The following is a 23,196-nucleotide window of genomic DNA, read 5'->3' as shown; positions in this document are numbered from 1 at the left end:
GATGAACACATGGGGCTCATTTAGTTTCTCTTATCTGATTTGCATCGCAGGGAGAGACAGTTTAATTTCAAGCACTGGCCCTGAGCAATTGGGAACAGGGAAAAAAAGGAAAACCCCAAACCCTGTAATAGTATCATAATGAAGCAAGACGCAGAGGTATGTGGGGTTGGGAAGCTATCCGGAAAGGGGAAAACTACCACAGATGAGGAACAATGCCAAGTGGCAAGGTTCAGAGAAGAAGATTCTCTGCAGTGCACGCAATCCATTGGAACTTAAGGGAAAGCTCAGCCCATGGAGCATGGATCAGCCTCGTACCCGGCCGAGCCTCCTCTGCTCCTGCCCGTCCCCATCCCCAGCCTGCGGTTGGGTTGTGGCTGGTTCAGCCTCTGAGATGTTTTCAGTCAAACACTCGGATATGTTGTTCCCTCTTCTTTCCCTCTCCCCTTGCTCCTGCAACCAGCGCCTTGTCCAGACTTGGGCAAACTGACAAAGACAGGGAAAGGGAAAATTGAGTTGTATCATATCCCCTTGGGGAGTCTCACTTTCCTGCCTCTATTTGAAAGCGCTCATTTCCTACATCTCCTGATGAGAGTTCCTATCGACCAGCAACCCCTAAATGCCTATGCCAATCAATAGTCCCCAGTATCTTATTGACAGGTCTATTGACAGCTCTCCCAGTGCAGGAGCCCAGGCAGCAGGCAGCCAGGAGCTGGCAAGGGCTGCTTCAGGAATAGGGAGAATTGGGTCAGTATTGACACCGTAAGGAGACAGTTCACTGCGCATGCAGGGAAGATGCATCTGTTAAGGCAGCCAATAGATTTCCCTGTTGTTTAACAGCAGCTGCCTTATGGAGGAAGGGGAGTCCCTTTGCGTGGTAGCAGTGCTACCCCATAATACACACAGAGCTGCTCCCCAGGCCCTGGTCTCGGTGCTTTGATCAACAGCAGCTCCATGGCTCAGGTGAGTGGAGATGGGTGATCCCTTCCCACTCTGTCCATGGGTGTGTGTAGTACATTCCTGAAAGCAGCTATTAACAACCCTCCAAGAACTCCTTCCTTCTGTCCCTGGCTCATTGTGCTCTGGCCAAGCCACCTCCCCTCCCAAGTGCCTGCAAGTCCTTGGTTACCCATGCAATAGGAGGAGAGATGCTGCCCATAAAGCAGGAGGAAGCCTTGAGAGCCCAGATTCACACCATCTCCCACAGCATCATTCTCCTAGGCTCCTTCTCCAGCAGCAGACAGTCACCAGCAGCCCTGGGGGGGGCTTGGGGACCCCAGGCTCCCCCTCGCTCTGCTCTTGCACTCCTCAGAGCAGCCCCAGGAGCAGGAGCTCCATGTGGATGGGCACGCAGGGTGCTTACAGGAAATCCTCCAGCCCAGGCCTTCAGAGCCCACCGCTCATCCAGGCGAGGGATAAAAATGAGAGAATATTGAACTTCTAATGCACTGTAATTACCAAATGATCCTATCTCAGAAGCAATGGCACCCCATGGGATTTATTGCTGTATTAACAGTGGTTTGCCATTGCATTACCTAATGAATAATGTCTAAGCTAATAGCACACCAAAAAAAAATAGAAAAAAAAAGAGAGAACACAACTCCAGTGTAATTATTATTTCTTCTAATGCAGCCACTTCTTACATAAATACCCATCTCTCTTTATTGGGTTGGTGTTTAAAAAATGTTTCCTATTAAATTGCCATTGGTGCAAGGCATATATTATGGTTGTTACTGGTACTTTGGCCATACACAGCTGTTTTCCCACTCCCCGATGCTCTCGCACAGCCAAGTGACCACTGGGTTCCCAGCCCTGGTGCCACCCTCGGCTTGGCTACCTGCATTCCCACAGAGCTGCAGAGCTCTCAGCTGTGCAAACAGCCAAGCCTCTGTTTATTTTGGTAGCCTCACAAAATATTTATGGAGAGTTATTCGAGCAGAAAGGCTGAATGGAGATCATTGCAATGTGTCAAATTAAAGAGTGCTTAATGCTGCCTAATCTCCCGGTAATTACTGTTGTGGCAGTGGATGGCATTAGAGCTGGGTAAGAAAGCTAATGACAGAGAGGAGCCTGGCTGGGTGTCAGGGTGGGGAGGGAAGCGGGCTTCTGCCATCAGCCAGACCCAACAAGTGGGTCTTCTCTCTCTCTATCTACTACAGGACCCTGTCAATGTATCAGCAGCATCCTCACTCATGAGTACAATTAGTTACTTGTACAGTAGCAATACACCAAGCTCCCAAACGCTGGGCTCTGTTTGTGCCTTCAGAGGGAGGCAGCCTATGCCCCATGGAGCTCAGCATCAATTAAATCAAAGCAGACAAGGAAGCCTTATTATCTCCATTGTAGAGCTGAAGAATTCAAGTACCCAGAGACTAAGAAACCCAGCAAATACTAATAAATGCTCCTTGGAACTGCTGATGCTTATCTGAACTCTGCAGAGTTTGTGGCACACTAATTACGGGGGTTGTGTCTGATTAGCTCTGCACTCACTTGAGGACGATGGTGCCTATCTGGGCATCCCACACATGGATCACTGCTGTGGTTTGAGTGTCAAAACCAACCCCATCTGTGAGGCAAGTGGGACTTCAACCCCCATAGTGTGTCTAGTTTGTGTCCTTGATTAGGTCAGAAGTGAGTGGGACAGACGGGCGACAACCGGCTTGATGGGTTTCAGAGGTGCGGCTGGACTGCTCTGTTCACAGGTATGTATTTAGAAGTACCAAGTAGTTACTGGACACATTTCCAAGGAACACTAATTTTGCTCCTTAATGACTCTTCTTTCTCTGCTTAATCATAACCCTGGTTTTGCAACAGCAAACCCACTGCCCTGGCAACAAGCTGTGATGTCAGGAATGGTGGTTCTGACATCTTCAGGGGAATAAGCAGGAGCAGCTGATGAATGCTGGAGCAAGAAAGATTCATATATTGATGCCAACTACCTACTACCAGCATTGGAAAAAGAGCTCTCTGAGCTCTCTCAGATGCACAGCCCCAGACAGGGCACAGTTTCTGGGCAGAATAATGTGATTCAGCATCTTCCCCACCATCAGTAGCTCTACAGTAGCACAAGGACCATCACAAGTCAACCCCTTTGTACTTGTGCAGATGCCTTCTGTGCTACCACCGACTGCATGTTGTGTAACCATGGACATGCCAGGAACTCACCAAGAGCCTCAGGACCCTCTATCTCCCACAGCTATAGGCCAGGACTGGGAGAAGCCATGCAGTCCAGTACAGAAGGCAGCAGGGATGGAGGGATACGGGAAAGGGCTCGGCAAGGGGAGGGAGGGATGAACCGGTCTGTTCCAGTTAGGGAGCTCAGCAAGCGAGAGGTTCATCATTAACTGTCAAACAGGGGTTTTAATCAGCCCTGCTCCTCGGTGGAAGATAGATTTAATATCAAGGCACATTTTCAGAGCCATTAGTTTAATTATGACAGGTGTCTGCAAACTGGATGGCTCCGCTTTCAAGCTCTGAATGACAGCGTTTAATTCTCTGGGCCCACAGGGGCCACTGGGGTACTTTACAAAAATGAGCTTCCATTAAAGCATAAGTGTTTCTTTCTTCCTCCCCTTCTTCTTTTTTTTTTTTTAATACATATATAAATATATATTTCTGTCCTTTTGTTCTCTCCTCTGCTGAGAAAATGAGAGAGATCAGAAATTGCCCTTTAGTGGAAGGCAAAATAATTTTCCTTGCCCATTAGGATTTATATCACAGGTTAGGAAGGCTGCGCCCTGTGTTCTCTGACCAGGCAGCAACACAGCAATTTGCTGCTTAACCTTTGCATTATCCATCTGTCTTCAGTGTTTTCCCAATAAACAGATAAATAAACAATAATAAGAAGTCATGGAAGCTCTGGGTGCTTATAGGATGCTGCTCACCCCAAGTAGAGAAGGAAGCCAGGGCTGGTGGTGGAAGCTTCAGCATCCAGCTTGTGCTGAGATGGGTGCTGCCCATCTCCCACCTCTGCCACCAGCACCGTGTCAGATGGGGAAGGTACACGCAGGCTTCCCAGATCAGAGCCCTTCATTTGCATCTGTTTTAGGCACCAAAAAGCCTTCCCATTGCCCTTGTTCCCTAAAATAGTGGAGCTTTTACACGGCTACACTTGGGGCAGGGAAGGGTAAAACCTGCCGGGACTTGTACAACTTTTGGGAAGTTTGGGTTCACTTTGGTAATGGATATGTAGGGGGTCAGCAGAGCTGCAGCCTCCAAGATCATTGAGTGTTAAGAAAGTAACTGATGAGGAGAAGACAGACAAGGTATGAGTGAACTGCCAGAAAGGATAGCAGTATGAGCCTGTCTATCATAGACACCAAGGACTCAGTATGAAAAGACCCAGTCAGGGCAAAAGGTTCAGAGGGCGCTTGTAAAACCTCCCCAAACCCCCCTACTCAATAGGAAAACCAACATGACAATTTATCTTCAGTTCTGTTACCCAGAGAACCAGTTGCTTTGGCCCATTCTTCACACAGCAGCAGCAGCAAAGGTTTCCTCTGCTCTTCCTGTGGTTATCAGATGGCCCTTGCTGTGGTCCCTCACACTGGAGCTGCTCCAGAGCTACAGCATTAGTCTTCCAGAGGATCCAGGACTTTCAACATGTCCCGGCCAGGCAGCAGTACTCACTCTCTCACACATACCCTCCAGGCTGAGCTCGTTTTCAGGCCTGGGTTATTCTCTAACCCAAGCTCCAGCTGACCCTATTATTTAGCACTCAGCTTTGGAAGTGTTTCTTAAAATGAGGACTCCAGGGTGGCTGAGTTAAAGGGAGGCAGAGAAGTAACTCACCCAGTCACACCTCCGGGGCTCCAGGATGATGGACTCCTGATGGGGAGAACGGGAGCTGGACCGAGCCTTGTCCATCGCCCAGGGAATGGGAGCACCCGGAGCAGTGTGTGGCCCTGCACATGCTGCTATCCTGGCTGTATGGTGACCTCTGCTGCAGAGCAAAGCAGCTGCCAGCTACACAGAGCAGAAACAGAGCTGACATGACTCTCTGGAGGAAGGGAGCAGCTCCCACACTGGACATTACCTCAACCTCCTGCAACAGTCAACACTCTAAGCTCCTGCTGGGCCTGCCTGTAACCTCCATCACTTGTTTTTGGGTCCTGCAAGAGCAGACCCATCCTATGTTTGGCATGACAAGGAGGAATGGCTTTAACCTGCCAGAGGAGAGATTGACATGAGCTCTTAGGGAGAAGCTCTTCCCTGTGAGGGTGCTTGGACACTGGAATGGGTTGAACAGAGAAGCTGTGGGTGCCCCATCCCTGGCAGTGCTCAAGGCCAGGTTGGAGGGGCTTGGAGCAACCTGCTCTAATGGAACGTGTCCCTGGCAGGGGGTTGGATAAGCTTTAAGGTCCCTTCCAACCCAAACCAGTCTGGGATTCTGTGTCAGCATCCCAATTCCTGCTGGGAACCTCAGAGAGCAGAAAAGGAAGTTAAAGGGTACAATGCTCAGACTGCCTGAGTTGTGTTACAAACAGTTTCTAAGCAAGAGTTTACTGTAGTGGTAGGACAAGGGGTAATGGGTTGAAACTTAAACAGGGGAAGTTTACATTGGATATAAGGAGGAAATTCTTTCCTGTTAGGGTGCCGAGGCACTGGAATGGGTTGCCCAGGGAGGTTGTGAATGCTCCATCCCTGGCAGTGCTCAAGGCCAGGTTGGACGAGGCCTTGGGTAATATGGTTTAGTGTGAGGTGTCCCTGCCCATGGCAGGGGGGTTGGAACTGGATGATCTTAAGGTCCTTTCCAACCCAAACTATTCTATGATTCTAAGAGAAGTATTTCTCCACATCTCCCAGTACAAAATTCACCCAGACCAGGTTACCTCAGAGTTTTGCCCCACCATGGCAGCCTTGCCCTGCTGCTCTGCCACCCGTTAGCATCACCGCCTTCACTGTGCAGCTCTGCAGTCGAGTTAGCTTCAAACTTTCCCAGGAAACGCTCCTGTGTAGGAAAATGCCAGGCTGGCACAGTGCAGTGCTCCTGGGGCCCGGCCGGCTTCACACAAGTGCTGACACAGCAGCAGGCAGGGACTGAGCAGAGCCTGCCAGCTCTCCAGCCTGGCTTGGCTGCCCAGGAGCCCCGGCTGCCTGGCTCCAAGGTCTCTTGGCAAGAGGACAGCCCTAGACCAGGGTCTGTCAGCACACGGAGCCCCCAAGGCCCTGATTCCAGCCCCTGTGCAGTCTGGAGTCTTTCAGAGTGTTTCTAAAGGTCAAAAGGAAATTATCACTTCTACTTTTCCCCAAGTCTGATTTCGAAACATTTAAGTCTCCAGCCAGCCCTAAATGCTGTTATTTCTCACTCCTAACTCACAGGGTCCCTTGTTATCTCCACATGTCCATGACCTTTCTGTCATGTGTTTAGGAGCTGATGAATGGTAGTTAAGACATGCCAAACTCATTCCATTCGTGAGACAAACCACACCAGTCTCAAAGGGCATCAGGGAAATCACTTCTCATCCAGCCCTTCCAGCCCCTGCTCTAAGCACAAGAGACAACAGCGTAGGTCTTCCCTGGTATAAACCAGCAGAGCTCCAGGTAGAGATGACTGCACTGTGCTCATTTCTGCCAGCTCAGTGTTAAGCAGAGCCTCCCAGGGACATGCCTTGAGCACTGACAGAATGTTAAAGTCGTTTGGGACTTCTTGTTTTTTTGCATCCATTTATACAATGAATGTGTTTAAATGACGCTGCCAAACTCACGCATGCAAAACCGGTCCGGATAGACCCTAACATTCAATACTTAAAGAGGCTTATAGACTTGTAAAGGGGGTTTAAAAAAGCATCTAGGTGATGGAGACACCAGCATGAACTGTTTTCAAATGGAAATCAGATGTATAATGTACTTTGGAGAGTCTATACAGCCCTCCAGCATCCAGTCACCTCCTGCATCTACAGCTGCTCTGCAAACATGGAGCATGGGTGCTGAACTCCAGAAACCCATTGGGATTTCATGGGAAAGGGACCCCGTCAAGATCCACGACCAAAGCTAACAGCAAAGTTGATTCCATTTCTCCATGACTTTCCAATTCCTTACAAATGAACACTGCGATCCAGAACACAATCCTCCCCTCCCTTTTCCTCCTGTCTGGAAGTGCCCCTGCCTTTGCTCCTCCCCAGAAGGGGTCTCGCACGTTCTAGCACAGGAGGAACCTGGGAGAAAGAGCCCAAGTTACTTAAGCCCAAACACATAAAACTGCACATACTCCAAACAAAGAGCATGGGAACTTGGCAGGAGGAGAGGGTGTCCAAGTTACCAAAGCAGCCATAACTCAGGAGCTGACAAATGATGTGGGTTTGAAATGAGTATTTATTCTGGTATTTAATAATACAAACCCAGAGCGTGGAAACTACATCACATTGTCTTTAGTGCCTCCAAGTCACTGAGGGCTGTAAGGACCAAGCACTGTTGTGGTTTATATAATTCAGTGCCTCTCTTGCAATGTTTTGCTGCAGAAAAAAACACATCATCAAGCAGGGAAAGGGATTCCCTTGGTAGTTTCTAGGCTAGCATTGTTTCTGAAGCTTTGGAGCTCGGAGAGGCATTGAATAGTGCAGGGAACAGGCCTACCAGCTCCCAATCAATCTTCCTGTTGAAAGATATGTCCCCAGAACATCTCTGCTTCAGAGCAGATCTGACTCAAGTTAGCAACACCAACTATTTTCTCACCATGCGGCAGCATCTCACCAGCAATCCAGCTGCGCAGAACCACAAACAGCACATGGGCTGGCACGGGATGGAGGAGGGGATGCTCTGTTATGCAAGTTCCTTACTGCATCCCACTGAGGAAGAGAGTAACAGCACAGAGCTGCCGCTGCAAAGCCTAAAAACTCAGCAGAAGAGATTCCTGGGTTTCTTTTTCCTATTCTCATAGCAATAAGCCTGAGCTGTGGAGTTTGGGCATAGACTCAGCCCAATTTTAGGGTTTCTTGGTCCTTAATGGGTCTCAAACACACAGGGAGCAGCAGTTCAGTTAGACTGCCCCAGGATGCTGGATGCTCTCCCTACTGAGCTCATCCTTCAATCATCTTTTAATGCAAAGGATGCACCACTGACCTTCAGGAAAGTTTGGATCCTTGAGGTATTCTGGCCTGATTTTGTAGAACTAAGAAGCAGGGGCTTAAAGTTTAAGGTCAAATCATCGTATCAGGCATTTACTGCAGTCTCTGCTACCCCACAAAGTTTGCTGAGAGCATGTTCTGTCCTAGACCCAGGCAGAGGCGAGATTTCAGGTCACCCTGGGATTAGGCAAAGGTAGAAACAACAGCCCATGTTCATGCCTTGAAGGGCTGCTGCCTTGGCTTTCCCCCCCATGTTCAGTAGGCTTTTTGTATTTTATTTTAAATGCAAACCCAAATGAGAGTGGCATATTCCTGTTTTTCTAGGGAATACTGCTGGAATGACTAATTGCTACAGCAGTTCACCTCTTAGGCTAATAAACCCAGCCCAAGTGAATGCAGAAAGGAATCTATTGTTTTCAATGTGTAATAATGGGGGAAAGAGTTTTTTATGACTCTCCCTGACCTTTAGAAGGAAGCTCAGAAAGTGGCTGGACAAAGCAAACAGGATTCCTAGGAAGAAGCTGTCAGCAGTGGGTGCCTTTCCTATGGGATGGATGTTTCAAAACTCAGGTGGAGATTCTCATGTCCACTGCATGTGAACCAGCCCAGTGCACCAGCCCTTTCAAAAGGGTGTTTACTGGTTGTTGTAGGGGTAGCTTCAGTTCAACTACAAATGAAATATACAGTGAACAACCCCAAATCAATGGGATTTGACTTTGTTTTGGAAGAACCCATTGGTTCCAGTTTCCCATCCTCAATACTTCCAGTACTGCCAATAAGAAACAGCCCAACAGACACCCCCCCCCCCATCAGTATTGATCCACAGGTGGGTTAATTTGGGACAAATAGGGTCAGAACTCATATCTAAAAGGCTTACAAATGGCCAGATGTTTACAACTTCTTAGCACCCAGTAACCCCAGCAGTTCACATCACATCTGAAGAGCAACCGGACTGCAGCCAACACTGAGTTACAACCAACCCCTGACCTGGCTCTGCAAGGAATACCTATGAACATGCCGTTTGCTATGGGGATGAACCTGACCCTCAGCAAGGAGCTCATCCTGCCTGACACAGCCAGCTGGGGACTTATCACAAGTAACCAAAAGTAAATAAACCAAAGCAAAACATGGTTGTCACACTGCAAAGTGGTATTAATCACTCAGGGTAGAAACCACTACATGACCTGAGAGGACAAGTCAATGTGGTATTTCACCTCCTTCACCTTGAATGCCGTGAGCAGTGGAGTGAGGAACAATACTCCAACTATCCAGCCTTCAGATGCATTACCAGAAGAGAAGACCAGCATTAATACCTGCACATTTTCACCACACAGAAATACCCTGTTGCAGTTCCAGGACCTGGGAGATGCTCTGAGCACGCTACTTTTTGGCTGGGGAAGCTGCTTAAGCACACAAAAGGTCTGTATTTAACCATTCAGCTTTTCTAAGGCAGCAGCCATTCTTCCTTTCCTCTTCTCCACAGCGAAAGCACATAACAACACAACATAAATTATCAGCTGAGCCATGAAAAAGCATCTTTCCATGATTCCACAAGGATTACAGCAAACACAAGGAAATGAAAACTGCTGGAGGAATACAACTGCATTGAGATCAACAGATGATGGTATTGATGAGATATAGATGGTCAGACAGAGTGGTGCTACTTGCCACCAGAAGCCCCATTTATCACTCTGGGAAGCATTTAAACAGAGGGGTTTGTACTGGCATTGTTTGAGGCTCCTCTGTCCTGGATGCATGGCACCCTAGCAGATGCTCACCACCCAGCTCAGATAGGGAAGATGCTTCTTAGGTACATGCTGCTTGTGGGGGGAGAGGTTTTCTTTCTGCAGAACCATGCAAGGAAGCTACAGGGGCTTTTCTCCCTATTTTGGCTGCAGGGAAAGCACCAGACATACATAAGGGCTCTGTGGGCAGACACTGGGCCACAGCCACCACCAATGCACTCAGGTAAAAATACACTGAGGAACGTCACAGAGAAGAAAGCAGCAGCACAAAGCTTGAAAACTCCCTCAAGGCTTCAAGCAACCACAGCCCCCTATAGCTACTGCTGTAGTACCTTATTATTTGAGTCCAAACACATGATTTTCAGAAAGCTGACTCAGGGCTTTAACGCTTGGGGTTGCCAACACCGTGCGCACAAACACTTTGCAGAGGTTCTGATCACCTGCAATGCACACCAAATTGTGGGGAGCCAGCACTTAGAGCAGCAAACCTGCAATTTCATTTGCAGCTGGTGGTTTAGTTCCTGCTTTCTGTTCTGACCTTGGTATTTCTGTGCTCTCTGATACAGCAAATGGAAAAACCCCACCAGTCTGCTCCCATGCAAAGCTGTTTCATCTCAGACGAGGTGGTGAATCTTTATGTCTGGAGGCAAATCCACAACCCATAATCCCAAGTTGAAAGCATTACCTGTGGCAAACAGGCTTCTGCAGCAGCACAGGGACATGGTCCCTCGGAGAAACTGGCAGGAATGTTCTTAAGGTCAAGTTCTGACTCCAGGAGGGACAATAGCAGGTTTCAGAGGCTGGCAAGCAGTCGCCTTGCTGCTATTCAGAGCAGTGGGAGCTCGTTCATTTGTCTTTCACTGTAGCTAAGACAGAAAATAATAAAAGGGGGAAAAAAAGAGCCATCAACACAAGCACAAAGATCAGCTCTCCAGAAAGCAAGCTACAATATATAGGTTACAGTTTCCTGCTAACACAAACCAGTATGATTTCATAGGCCATGCTAATTATTTTTAGGGCAAGCATAATCAAACCCAGGTGATTTGCCTTTAGCAATTTCTTCTTATCTTCACACAGCTCCGGATCATTTCCCCACATGGCAAGCAATTCCAGCAGCCCCACGTTGGGAACAGGCAGCTTTTGTCCGGGCCCTCAAGAGTACACAGAGGTTAATGTGCTGCTGCACTACAAAACTCGGGGCATTGTCTCGTGCGTTGTAAGACGTGCTCGTGACATGCTGAATTCAGCTGATTTACAAAGAGCAGCAAACCAGAAGGTTTCCCCCCTGGGAGCCTTCTCCTAACTATTTCCTCATCAGAATGTTGCCATGCTGGAGTTGGAGTCGTCAGGAGACTCCATGACCCCCCTGTTCCAGTGTGCTGCCATCCTCAGTGCAAAGCTCTTCCTCATGAGGAAGAGCCTCTTATGGGTTAGGTTAAGGCCATTGCTCCTTGTCCTGTCTCTGGGCACCACTGAAGAGAGTCTGGCACCACCCTCCTGGCACCCACCTTTGAGATATGTATATGCATTGATTACATCCCCCCTCAGCCCAGCTCCCGCAATCACTCCTCCTAAGAGAGATGCTCAGACCCCTGAGCATCCATTCTCCCTCTTTTGCTCCACAGCTTCTGGTGCACGTCCCAAAGCCTGCCTTAGGTCCCTGTCCCTGATTGTGAACTGCAAGCAGGACGTTGTGTGAAGGGGGAAACATGGGAAAAGGAGGAATTCGTTTATTCTGTAGTGCAGGGCACTTTTGTGGCTGCTTTTATTCAATTGTGCCTCCCTGCAGGGTATTAAATGTAACACACGTTTAAGCTGACTCTGGGGTGCCTAAGGAGTAGAGACAGGGATCTTTCCTTGGCATTTATTTATATCAAAATACGTATTTGTATTGATGAAGTATTGGCTGTCAGGCTACCAACACAAAATCACTCTTGATGCAATAAACCTCACAGCCTGGTCAGCTCTGCTAACAGTAACCTTACCCCAGCATTTAATTCCCATTTCCAGGCTAAGAAAACCAACTCGGCTTGATAGGAAGGGAAAAGAGCCACCAGCACCCCAGGATCCTGCAGCACAGGGATGGCACTCGGGCCCACCACGTCCCTGAACAAGCCATTTCCAGGAGAAGCCTGTTGTATGGCATAGGAAAATAATGACAAAAGATCTTCAGGAGGGTTGGCAGCACGGAAATTTCTGCCTCTGTCGTCTCCCTGTTTCTGCGAGCAGCAAAAGATCCATAATTCTCACACTTAATGTAATTCCAAGGCATCTAAAGTGATTTACAGTCAGTTTACTCAATACTTTCAGCTTTATTTAATGTAACAGTTATGGCACATAAAAAGTTTATTGAAAATCCTTTGGGAGTGTGATTGAGTAAGAAACAGTCATTGCTAATACCATTACAAGAGCTGAAGAGAAGGATCCCAGCATGTTCCCTCAGTGACCTTTCTGGCTCTGTGATCCAGGGTTACACCAGGAAATCCTCCCCTGCTCTCCAAGGGGAACGGTGCCACGTTGTGGGGAGCAAACAGCTTGGGAGGTGCTTATCTGACATGGTGAGCCCTGGGTCTGCTCTGCCAGCGGGATGGGAAGGGAAGGAAAGGAAGTTCTGGGAAGCTGAGGGGGGAGGAATTCCCCTCCTGCCAAACTCATTTATGCAGCTATTTATTTTCCTATTTGCCATTTGCAAGCAGGGCTGAACCCCTCTGCAGAGCAGAGGAGTTGCTCTGGGTGGGGTTGGGATGAAACCAGGGTTGCAGCAGAGTGAACTGCATGGATCCTTCCCAGCTCGGCTCCCCGCAGGGCTGCTGACTCTTCCAGCATCACCAGTCTGTGAAGCTTCTCCCCAGATAGGGAATTGCAAAAGATGTTCATTTGCCTTAGCAATTAACAAACACTGCTTTTACTATCATTATAGCAATAAGGATAATTTAATAATTGCCAACACTCGTGGTGATAACATCCTCAGTGGTAAGCATATCTCAACATCAGCTTGTGTTGGATATCCTCGCAGCGCTGGCTTGCCTGAGACAGCAGAAGATTCACATTTATCTTAAAGAGGCAGAAGAGGAGCAGGGTAATTACCACTGCACCTAGAAGCTCTGATCACAGACCAAACCCAGGCTGGCCATAGGGCTCCAATGCAAAAAGCCACAATCCCTCCTGAGGATGCTGGAGTGAGTGCTCGGATTCCTCATCCTTGTGCCATGGCTCAACGCAGGCTTCAAAGGAAGCCCTGCTTAGCGCCTACCTCCATGGGCAGCCTCTGATGTTTGGGGAGGTAAGGGCAGAAAGTGCAACCTTTCCTTAAAGCTGGGCTACTTCCAAGACCTCTTTTCTCAAACCTGTTTTCACACACAGTCATGGCTTGTTTGCCACCCATGTGTTCCAGGAATCCGAGGTGAAAGGTGTGTCATGGGAAGGTGGGAAGAGCCAGCAACCCCGGTGTGAAACGAAAGCACGCTGAATAAACTGGAATGAAGAGAGATTCAAAGAAAAACACGTTCCACATGTGCGTGTTCCATAAACAGAAAAAAGGTTACAGTTTTTAGATAAGGCAACTGTGATGGATTGTTTCTCTGTGTTTGTCAATCAAGTATTAAGACTTGCAGAATTAAAATCCGTGCAGTTCAGAGATGGATTCCAAGCTCTCCAAAACATCAGGTTTGGCATTTAGATAGCTATCAAGCTATCATCTCTAGGCAGACAAACAGATAGATGGATGGATGATTTGGAGGAAAAGATGGAGACATTCTTTCAAGACTTCTTTTTTGTGTTGTTTTCCAAGCGATGATTTGCTTGTGCCAAGAATTCAGCCTGGGGAAAAGTCCAAATGTAGCATTTCCTCCAGCTTAAACTGGGGCTTGGCCCAAACCAAACCTTGGCTCCAAAGGCCTGCTCTCAGCAGGGACACGCAGAAGGCGATTTGGTGCCTGTCTCAGCCCACCCTGTGTTAGCAGAGCATCAGTAGAGGAACGGACACCTGCCTCTGCCCCCAAAAACCCCATGTACAGGTGCCCAAATGTTAATGCTGAACAGATGGGGGGAGAAAAGCAGCATTTCATGCTGGGGCTGGCAGAGCAGGCTCCAACAAGTCCACTATTGTTAGACAGAAATTCCTAGAAACAGATGCAGCAAATTCAGTGCTTCGGAGCCAGTTCTGGAGTTTGGGGTCTGCTGGGAGAAGCCTGTGTAGCTTATGGATTAATGTGCTATTATTACATTACTCTTTAAGCTTCAAAGGTCTGCCAGGAAACCTAAGCCTACTATCTATTGAATGACATTTTAAGAACAAATAATACATTAATATATTTAATTTGAGAATAAACACATACATTATAGGAAGGGATTTTGTCTATGCTGATAAGTCAGTGCCTGACCTTTCTGCTGCAATCCCTGGGTGCTGAGCCATAGAGAACCTCTTCCAGAAACCTTTGCTATCAGCTGCAAAGCGAGAGCCTTTCCGCTGGTCCTGCCGGCTCCGGACTGCAGCTGCCACGATGGTTGGAAACGGGAGCTTAGCCCTAATTATCCCTTCGACACTAATCTACAGCTCCACTAAATCTTGTTGCCTCAAATTAGTTAATCAATTAAGTGTCAAACCACAAAATGTTAGTGATTGTGGCCTCAATTTATTGCCTTGGCACATGTTTCCATCTGCTGCCTCGCTCCTTCACTCTGGGTCTGCTGCTGGGAAGATTTGGGGCTGGTGCTTCCCCATCCCATTAGGAAAGGGTGAATGAGGCCAGGCCCAGAAAGAAATGGGGTGGGAATGCAAAGTCCTGCACCCAGGGAGGTGCAACCCCGTGCACTGGGATATGCTGGGGGCCAACTGGCTGGAAAGCAGCTCTGAGGGAAGGACTTGGGGTCTTGGTAGGCAGCACTGAGGCAGCAACATGCCCTTGTCACAAAGGTGGTTGGTGGTATCCTGTGCTGCACCAGGCAAAGCATTGCCAGCAGGTCAAGGGGGGTGATTCTTCTCTCTGCTCAGCACTGGTGAGGCCACATCAGGAGTGGTGTGTCCAGTTCTGGGCTCCCCAGTACAAGAGAGATGTGGACATACTGGGAAGAGTCCAACAAAGGACCGTGAAGATGATTCAGGAACTGGAGCATCTCACAGATGAGGAAAGGCTGGGACTCTTTAGCCTGGAGAAGAGAAGGCTCAGGGGAGATCTTATTAATGTGTATAAATACCTGAAGGGAGGGTGCAAAGAAGACGGAGCCCAGGCTCTTTTCAGAGGCTCTGAGGTCCAGGACAAGAGGTAATGGGCACTAAACACAGGAGGCACCATCTGAACATCAGGAAACACTTCTGTCACTGGAAGCAGGACTGAGCACAGGTTGCCCCGAGGCTGGGGTCCTTGGTGATATTCCAAAGGCAATGGGACAGGGTCGGTGTATTGGATGAGGTGACCTCCAGAGATCCCTTCCAACCTCACCCTTTCCATGGTTCCTGAGCCTGAACCCTGAGTCCTTACATGCTCAACACGGGTTGTTACGATTACAGTGAGTCAGAAAGTCCTGTTCCTGCCATGGGATAACTTGGGAGGCTTTAGATGCTGATCACTTTTGCTGGGATTCTTTTCAGCTTCCGAAGTGGTTGTTTTTGAAGCATTTCAAGGAAAAGATAGAGCTGATAACTGAAACATGCAGCCTTTTTTTTTTTTTCCCCCAAAAAAGTCGTGAAAATATTCAGCTTTGGAAAACATTTCTGGTCAAAAAATAAAATAGTCTGTTTTCTTGGAAGCAGTTTCAAAAATCCATGTCAGCCTTTTCAGTGTCTATCTGAAAGAGAAAACTTTAAAAAGAGGGTTTTTTTTTTCTTTAGGTTTGTTTGTGGTTACTGCAAAACAACCAAAAAGACTTTCCAATGGAAATGGCAGCTCTTGGTGGAGAGGTATTTTTCATTCAAATGATGTTTAGAAGAGTAATACTGACCCAGGGCTGATGTCTGCAAGAGCTGCATGGCCACGGGTCATCTTCTCCCTGTTTACAACCCCTGGGGCCAATGCAGAAAGAGATGAGTATCCGATACTTGGGGTACCCAAGTGAGGTGAGGGATGCTGAGCAGTAAATGGGAGCATCCTCGTCGGCACTGTCATTGTCCTGCTTCTGCTGCTCAGTTACAAATGTAAATCCAAAGGGAAGACTTTGGGCAAAGCAGCACAGGGTGATGGGGGGAAAAATTGCAAAAAGGAGGTTTATTGATCCCCAGTGGAGATTGATGGCACAATAAGAGCAGGAGGCGAAGAGTGATTTTGCTTTTGAAAACGTTGATGAATAAGCACTCAGGGGCAACAAATAGCTGGACTCAGGGAATGATGGACGGCAGCAGGGGAACAAGATGCATTTTTATAAATGGGTGAAAGGAGAGGAGGACTTATTAAAAAAAATGAATGACCACACGTGGCAGGGATCTGCCACTGGGGAGAAGGCAGCCATTGATTTATGTGCACTACTGGCATTTGAAAATTCAATAATAACATTGACAAATGAGAGGCAAAGCTGGCCAGAGGACAGCAGAGAACTTGGAGTGGAGAAAGAAAATGCCAAGGTCAGGATGAAGGAACAGAAAAACATGCTTATGTTGGAAAGGTTTTGAGTTAACTCATCTATATAAAGACATGAAGAAAAATCACGCCAGGATCAGAGCTCACCAGCCTGACTCTGTGGCATGAACTGGGGAGAAGTAAATGGAGGCGTTGTGGCATCCTGTGGATCTCTCTGTGGGGATATCTGCATCCTGACATGGGGAGCAGGGATCATTTAATCTTCCCCTCCTGCTTCCAATAGGCTGGTGCCTGGTGCTCCCTGGCACCTCAAGAATTAAATACCCTGCAATTCCTAAGGACCCCCCCTTTCACAAGCATTGCACTGCTGAGCACAGGCACATCCCTGCACAGCCTTGCTCTTTGCATCACTAACTGGGACCATCTAGGTGCTCCAGCAGACACCCTGGAAGGGGCATCCAGAGCAGGGATGGGGAAGGAACACCCTGGAGAGCAGGAGCTGCTGGAGATGGTTTTCAATCTGTAGTTAGCCTACGGCTGAGCAGTGAATGAGAGGAATATGCTGCTGGTGGAGCTGCCACATCCCATCGTGTCACGGCACCCCAAGATCCTCATGTACCAAAGAGGCAAAGAAGAGCCACCAGCATCTTTGGGCTGGGCAAGTCTTCATCAGGACTCAAAAGTGGAGCATTCCTCTTCTCTTTCACCTGCTCAGGGAAGGATGGTAGAAAAGCCTTGTTGCAACAACCTCTTCTGAACTAAAGAGCCCTGGATCTTAGAGGCCCACGGAAAAAAGCAGTAATTGAACTCATCAAAGCCATCTCTGGCTACTGTTTGAATAATACCCTGTCCTAACCAGCCTGCAGAACGTAGCATGGCACATAATGTTACCTTAACATTTGATCTACTTAATAAGCCCCCCGTTTTTGCTCCTCCTTGTCTTCTGGCTCAGTTACAAATGGCAGTTAAAGAGAACAACCGGCAGGAGAGACCGCCAAGAGAACACTAGTGAGAATGTGGCAGAAATGTGCTTTGCTCTTTCTCACCATGCCTGGCCTCCCTCCGGGCTTGTATTCATCTATGAAGATGTCTTTTCTAAATGCTACAAGGTCAGAGGTGTGGATGGAACATAATTCTGTGCATCAGTGTGCTTGGCTCAGCCGAAGGAGCACTTACTCAGTGGTTCAGAGGTTTCTGCAAGGATGATACAAAGCCCTGGCATGGCTCACTGAGGCCAGGGAAAGGATTGCAGGAGCGTGGGGCAAGGCCTCAGCACTGGGAAACCACTGGGTTTGGTGCCTGGGAGCAGGTCAAGCCCTTCAACCAGGACTTCTGAGAGTGTATTTGGGTTGTTGCCTTTATATTGGCAAAGTAGTTCATTTCATCTTCAGCAAAGCAGCTGAAACTCCTGCTCTTGGTTCACTTTAGGGAGTTTTCCAGCCTGGTAAATCTCACTGTCAGAGCCAGCTTTAGTTTTAAATATCATCTAATAGCACGTCATTGAATAGCGGATGTGCAGCACTGGCCTGTGTATTTTAGGATGTCCCTAACAAGTTCCAAGCCACCTAACCCTTTGATTCCAGGCAAAGTCACCCCTTGGATGCACTCTCCTCCAGCCAGAGCAACCTCTGGCCAGGTGATTTTGGGAAGATTCCTGAACATAAAGCCAAAATGCTCAGCTATACGGGAGGTGGATGCAGACAAACCTCATTCTTTTGTGCTACCCTGGCAGAAGTGTCAATAGAAGGATTATACATAATCTCATTAAAATTTACATTGCTGAGAATGGAGTTTGTATTCCTGGTTTATGCTCTCTATATTTAGAGTCCATGTTGCTGCTGCCACTCAGCTCCTCTATAACCAGAAGTAGCATCTTTAACAATAACAAGGTACACACACACACTTTTTGCTCTGAAAACAATCTTACTTAGTGTTTACCTAATCTAAGGATCTCAAAGCAATAAAGTACAGGGAATCTGTTGGATTCACCCAGGTTTTATAGTGAGCCTGTGGATGAAAACAGACCAACACTCTGCTGCAGAGATGGCTGGAGCCCCTTCCAGTTCCTGGCAGCGTGTCCCTTGCAGATGTAGCTTAACCCCTCTGAAAATCAATCAGTAAAGAGTCTGAAACAAGGAGTCGAGGCTGGCAAAGGAGTGCCCAACTCCTTCTGCTTGCTGGGAACCCCTCTGCTCCACTTTGATACAGCCAAAATAATTAATGAGGGGAAAAGAGTGCAAAAGCTGATAACATCTATCTCTGAGAGCCCACCCCTCCGCCTGTCCTGGTAACGCTGTGCTGATAGCTGTGTCAGCAACAGCGTTTTGCAATCCCATTTGAAACAGTGCAGCTGGGGACAGCATTAATGCAGAGTTTGGAGCCAGTGCTGCAGAAATCCAGCAGGCCCAACCCACAGCAAGAGTAAATGGGTGTAATTCTGCTGCTTGTGAGCAACCACTGAGGATCTGGCCCTAGCATCTTACCCCTTCTCCATCCCCAAGGGTTGGAGCAGCTCCTCAGAGTCACTCTAGAGCCCATTAAAACAGAAGTAAGATACCTGCCATCATTATTACTCATTTTTACGACCACGTTGTTCACAAATGACTGAATTTGGCTGTCAAACGTATAGAAAAGAAAAATAAAACCAAAGCATCAGCCATCTGTGCCCCAGAAAATGTTTGTGTTTTCCTGGGTTGTTTATGGTGAGAAGGTCTCAGCTCCTTTGTTCCACAATTGTGTTAGTTACTGCATGGGAAATGAGTGCTTCTCACTTCACCATTCATAAGGCTTTTGCATTCTCTCTTTTGTTCACGCTCAGTCTCTCCCTATATGTATTTCTAGTCCATACATCTTGCATTGACACATGAAATTGTGTTTGCTTTACTGGTTCTGTCTCTCTAATAGTTTTTCATTGCAAAAGGGATCCAACATTCCTTATTTACTCTGCTTTCTTCCAGTGCCATTACTGCAAGCGCTCGGTTCAATCAACCCCATTGCCTGATGGCTCTGAGCTTCCCTGGCCTATCTGGGTGTGAAGGAAGCAGGAGCAGGGAGAGCTTTGAGCCTGCCTGGGCTCATCTCAGAGATGTCTGCAGAGGCTCAGCTCTTTGAAAGCTCACACCTGGATCTGTGCTGTGGTCAGGTCCTCAGCTGGAACTACCTGGTCTCACTGCATGGAGCAATGCACAGAGCTAAGATTTATCCTGGACCATGGCTGGGATTTCCAGCACTACTCTGTGACCAGAGGGAGGAATCCACTCTCTGAATCATCTACCTTGAAGGATCTTAGCAGCCATGCAGTTTTTCCAGTGACTGTGCTCTTTCAGGCCCTCCCTTAAATGGAGTGCCCCAAATCCAGCAGCCACTTAAAAAAGCCTTGGCCAAAAGGCATCAAGAATGAGGCAGTTGTTGCAAGTAAGAGCTCCACTCCATCAGATCATGCAAACACGTATTTAGCCCTAAGTGGATAAGTAATCCCTCTGGAAGGCACCCACATTGGACACCTCTCTAGACCTGGTGCTGTGTATTGAATGAGAGTCGTACTTTTCCTCTTCTGAACTCCCTGAAGGGCACTGCAAGCACGCGTTTAGATCCCAGTGACTGCCTCCACTTTCATCCCTGGCCTGGTCTCATATTCTCTAACCTTACCTGGGAAAGTGCTGTAAACAGCAGGAGTGTAAATCTGCTGTGGTTACTCGGGCACGGTGATGGACAGCGCACCAGGGAGGCCTCCTGCAAACACCGAGCACCGCTGTGGGCCCCAGGTTATTAGAGAGATGCTGAAGGAGAAGGAAAGGAGAAATAAAGGGCATCTGAGGACCAAACAGCTGCGTGATGGAGCCAGCTTTGGCCTCTGCATCCCTCCAGAATTCCACCACCTCTGAGGCAGGGTACAGAGGTTTCAGAGGGGACACATTCAGGTACTCTTACTGACAGGGAGGGGTCTCAGGTGCTCCAGTCTCAGATGGTAAGTGGCCCTGTGGCCTGCAATAATTACATTACAGGGATTTACATCAGCCCACATTTCCCTCCTATCACATCTATCTGCCAGCCCCCTATTTCAGAGCTGTACATCACACACAGAATATGGGGATGGCAAAGAGGGCAGTGCAGAACTGCAGTTTGGTCCCACATTTCAGGCCATCAGAAGCTAACACCATCCTGTCTTGAAGATGTTCTGATAGCCCTAGCAAAGTCTTGCCACAAACCAGTCCCAAACCCCTGACAGGCCTGTGCACTGGGATGCTTCCATAAGTGAGGAGAGCATCACCTGCCCTACAGCAGGACAAGGGAGTGGAGGCTTAGAGGCAGATGATGATCCATTGTCAGCCAGCAAAACCAGGAATGGGGGATGATGGCACGTGAGGATGGTGTCACCAGTGACACCAAGGGCTACCCCTGCTCCTACCCTGCACCAGAGGCAGATCATCAGCCTGCAGTAATGCTGACTGAGAAATCCCAAGGAAAGCAAGTGAGGAAATGAATTCCAGGCAAGCAGCTGGGGCAGGGGGAGGGAAGGGGTGGAATGAGTGTCTCTTTTCCAGGCAGCTGGGCTTATTTTAATGGGCAAGGTCAGCAAAGAAATGACCAGGAAGAGGAATCGCTGCCATTACAAATCAGTCGCGATCCTGTATCAATTATTCCCGCGCAGTTCCCTTGCCTTGGGCTGCAGCAAACGTGGCCTAATCAGTTTTACATCTACATTTAATTTTATTGGAGAGAGGAGCCAGCAATGCATCATGGGGCTGCTGTGTGACATGAAAGGTGACCCCTGCCAACTTAATGACACAATACATAACCCTTAATGAAGTCACTATCTTGTCCTTTTTTTGCTGTCTCAGCCCGATGATTTACGATGGCATCATTTTGCTTTGCCCTCTTTTCATTTCAGCTTGACAAAGTGGATGAAACAATTATCTTCGTTATCGGCCGGCGCAGTAGAAATGTGATGGTTGAGGATTTCTGCAGGTGGAGGCCTCGGCTATGGATCAAGTGAATGGAAAACTACGCTTAGGAATTTCAGGGTTCCCCCCTCCTTTATCTCTCTTGCTGACTGTGGCCTTCTGAAGATGGATACTGGATCCCAACAAGCCCTGCAAGCCCTGTAGCACTGTGGCAAGAAGTAATTTTGAAAGCAAAGAGATCTCTGGAGCAGATAGAAGGAAGCTGGGAGGTGTCAATACATTTCCTTTACAGCTTTCTTCCCTTTCCCCTCCATTCACACCTGGACTGGTTTGATGTGTACCCACAAATGCGCCTGACCCAGGTTCTTAGCCATGAATGCAGCTGTATAAAGGTACTGAGTGGTAATACTGGCTGTGTATGTGTTTGTGCCTCCACACATCCAGATGTATGTGTGTGTTTGTACCTGATTTTATGTATAATTAAAATCAGCATAAGCCTGTATGTAATCCTTCAGAGCTGAATCTACCTCTCCACGGTCACAACGTTTTCTGGCTGCAAGTGCATTATAAACCTGCTGTTACTAATTGTAGCTTGATGCTTTGGCCAGCATCACAGCCCAGCCTTTTTACCAATTCCTACAGAAAATGGGAAGCTTTTTTCCCTGGGTACCTACAGAGGTTGTCTGATGGAAGCCTCCCTCCATTGACAGAGATGCATATGGAAGCTGACGGCACAGGATTTCAGTCCTGCTAGGCAGAAATGACAAAGTGCCCTCGCTAGCCATATGCTTGATGGCACTTGGAACTGGCACAGCAGTATTTTTGGCTGGTGCTGCTCAGGGTCTGATGTGGCTGTTGCTGTTTCCTTCATGTCTCCTCTGCACCAAGATGATTCGGGATGACTGCGAGCAGACCTCCGCAGCACTACTGAGGCACATGAACAAACTGCTGCAATGCCTTACTCATTTTAAGAGATAAAAAAGGCAGACTCAGCTATTCCTATCATGTCCTTTACCTGCACGGGTCCTTTACCTTTCCCAAGTCCCAAGCACAACCACTCCTCTACTCCACAAGCTGATAGAAGCCCTCCTTTCACATCTCACCTAGGAGTTTGCTGCTCCATCTTACACTACTCAGCCACCCCAAGTCCTAAGTTGGGAGCTGGTGGAGAACCCTCTATCAGCAGAGCTGGAATTAAAGCATCATTCTGAAACTTGAACACAGCACTCAGCCAACTCAATCGCACTGTCCTGCTCCTCAACATAGATTTACATACTCAAAACACTACCCTTTTTTTAGCCATTTTGGATGGTTTTGGAAATAGAAGCCTTCCAGCATTTTACAACCACTGTTTCAGCTTTCTAATGTTCTTACATGCACCCTTGTGGGTCAAGACCTCTGTACAGTGAACCAGTTGGAGTACCTCTAATTAAGTTATTCTGCCTCATTCCTGACTAATATAAAACATGCTTATCAACCCAGAGCCTGCATTAGGGCTCCATCCTCCTCCTCACAAGGCAGGCTTTCTCTCCACGCTGTGACCTGAGCAGGCATTCTCGGGGAGGGTGGGGAAGGAATGAGAAGATAAATGTAGTTTGGCAGGACATTAAGGGAAACCACAATATTGCCTTGTAATGCTGCTCCTATCTGATCAGCAGAGTCAAATGTGGTGCTGGAGTTATGTCTCACAGGAAGTGGAACCAGCCGCCCCTGTCAAGCTGATGGCTGAGATCTTCCCTGAGATACTCCTTGCGTCTGTCACAGATACCAGCGGCTGAGGAATTCCCAGCATGTGCTGCAAGTGACCCCAATCCAGCTGACACCAACCCCTCGCCCATCCCCAGCTCAGGCTCCTCTCCCTCCCTCCAGCCTCCTCCCAGGGGCTGCAGCCACGCTGTGGGAAGCAGGACAGCATCCCTGGCATGGATGCTGTGGGCTTTAGAAGCACATCAGGGCCTGGGAAAACACAGCC

The 23,196-nt window shown here is 48.1% G+C and overlaps 1 long non-coding RNA gene across 1 annotated transcript in view; it reads right to left on the bottom strand.

Moving 5' to 3' along the window:
* Positions 1–23,196, bottom strand: part of LOC133210352 (uncharacterized) — a 95,317-nt gene that overhangs the window by 38,711 nt on the left and 33,410 nt on the right. The window contains exon 2 of the long non-coding RNA XR_009724926.1: positions 10,494–10,674. This is a non-coding gene — a long non-coding RNA (uncharacterized LOC133210352). The remainder of the gene's footprint in view (positions 1–10,493; positions 10,675–23,196) is intronic.

Source organism: Neopsephotus bourkii, unplaced genomic scaffold (assembly GCF_033783945.1).
Source record: "Neopsephotus bourkii isolate Nb327-2 ecotype Australia unplaced genomic scaffold, CSIRO-AGI_Nbou_v1 NB_457, whole genome shotgun sequence".
In the NCBI taxonomy this organism is placed as follows: domain Eukaryota; kingdom Metazoa; phylum Chordata; class Aves; order Psittaciformes; family Psittacidae; genus Neopsephotus; species Neopsephotus bourkii.
Note: the sequence above shows the minus strand (reverse complement) of the source record. Positions and strands in the feature narration are given on the sequence as shown.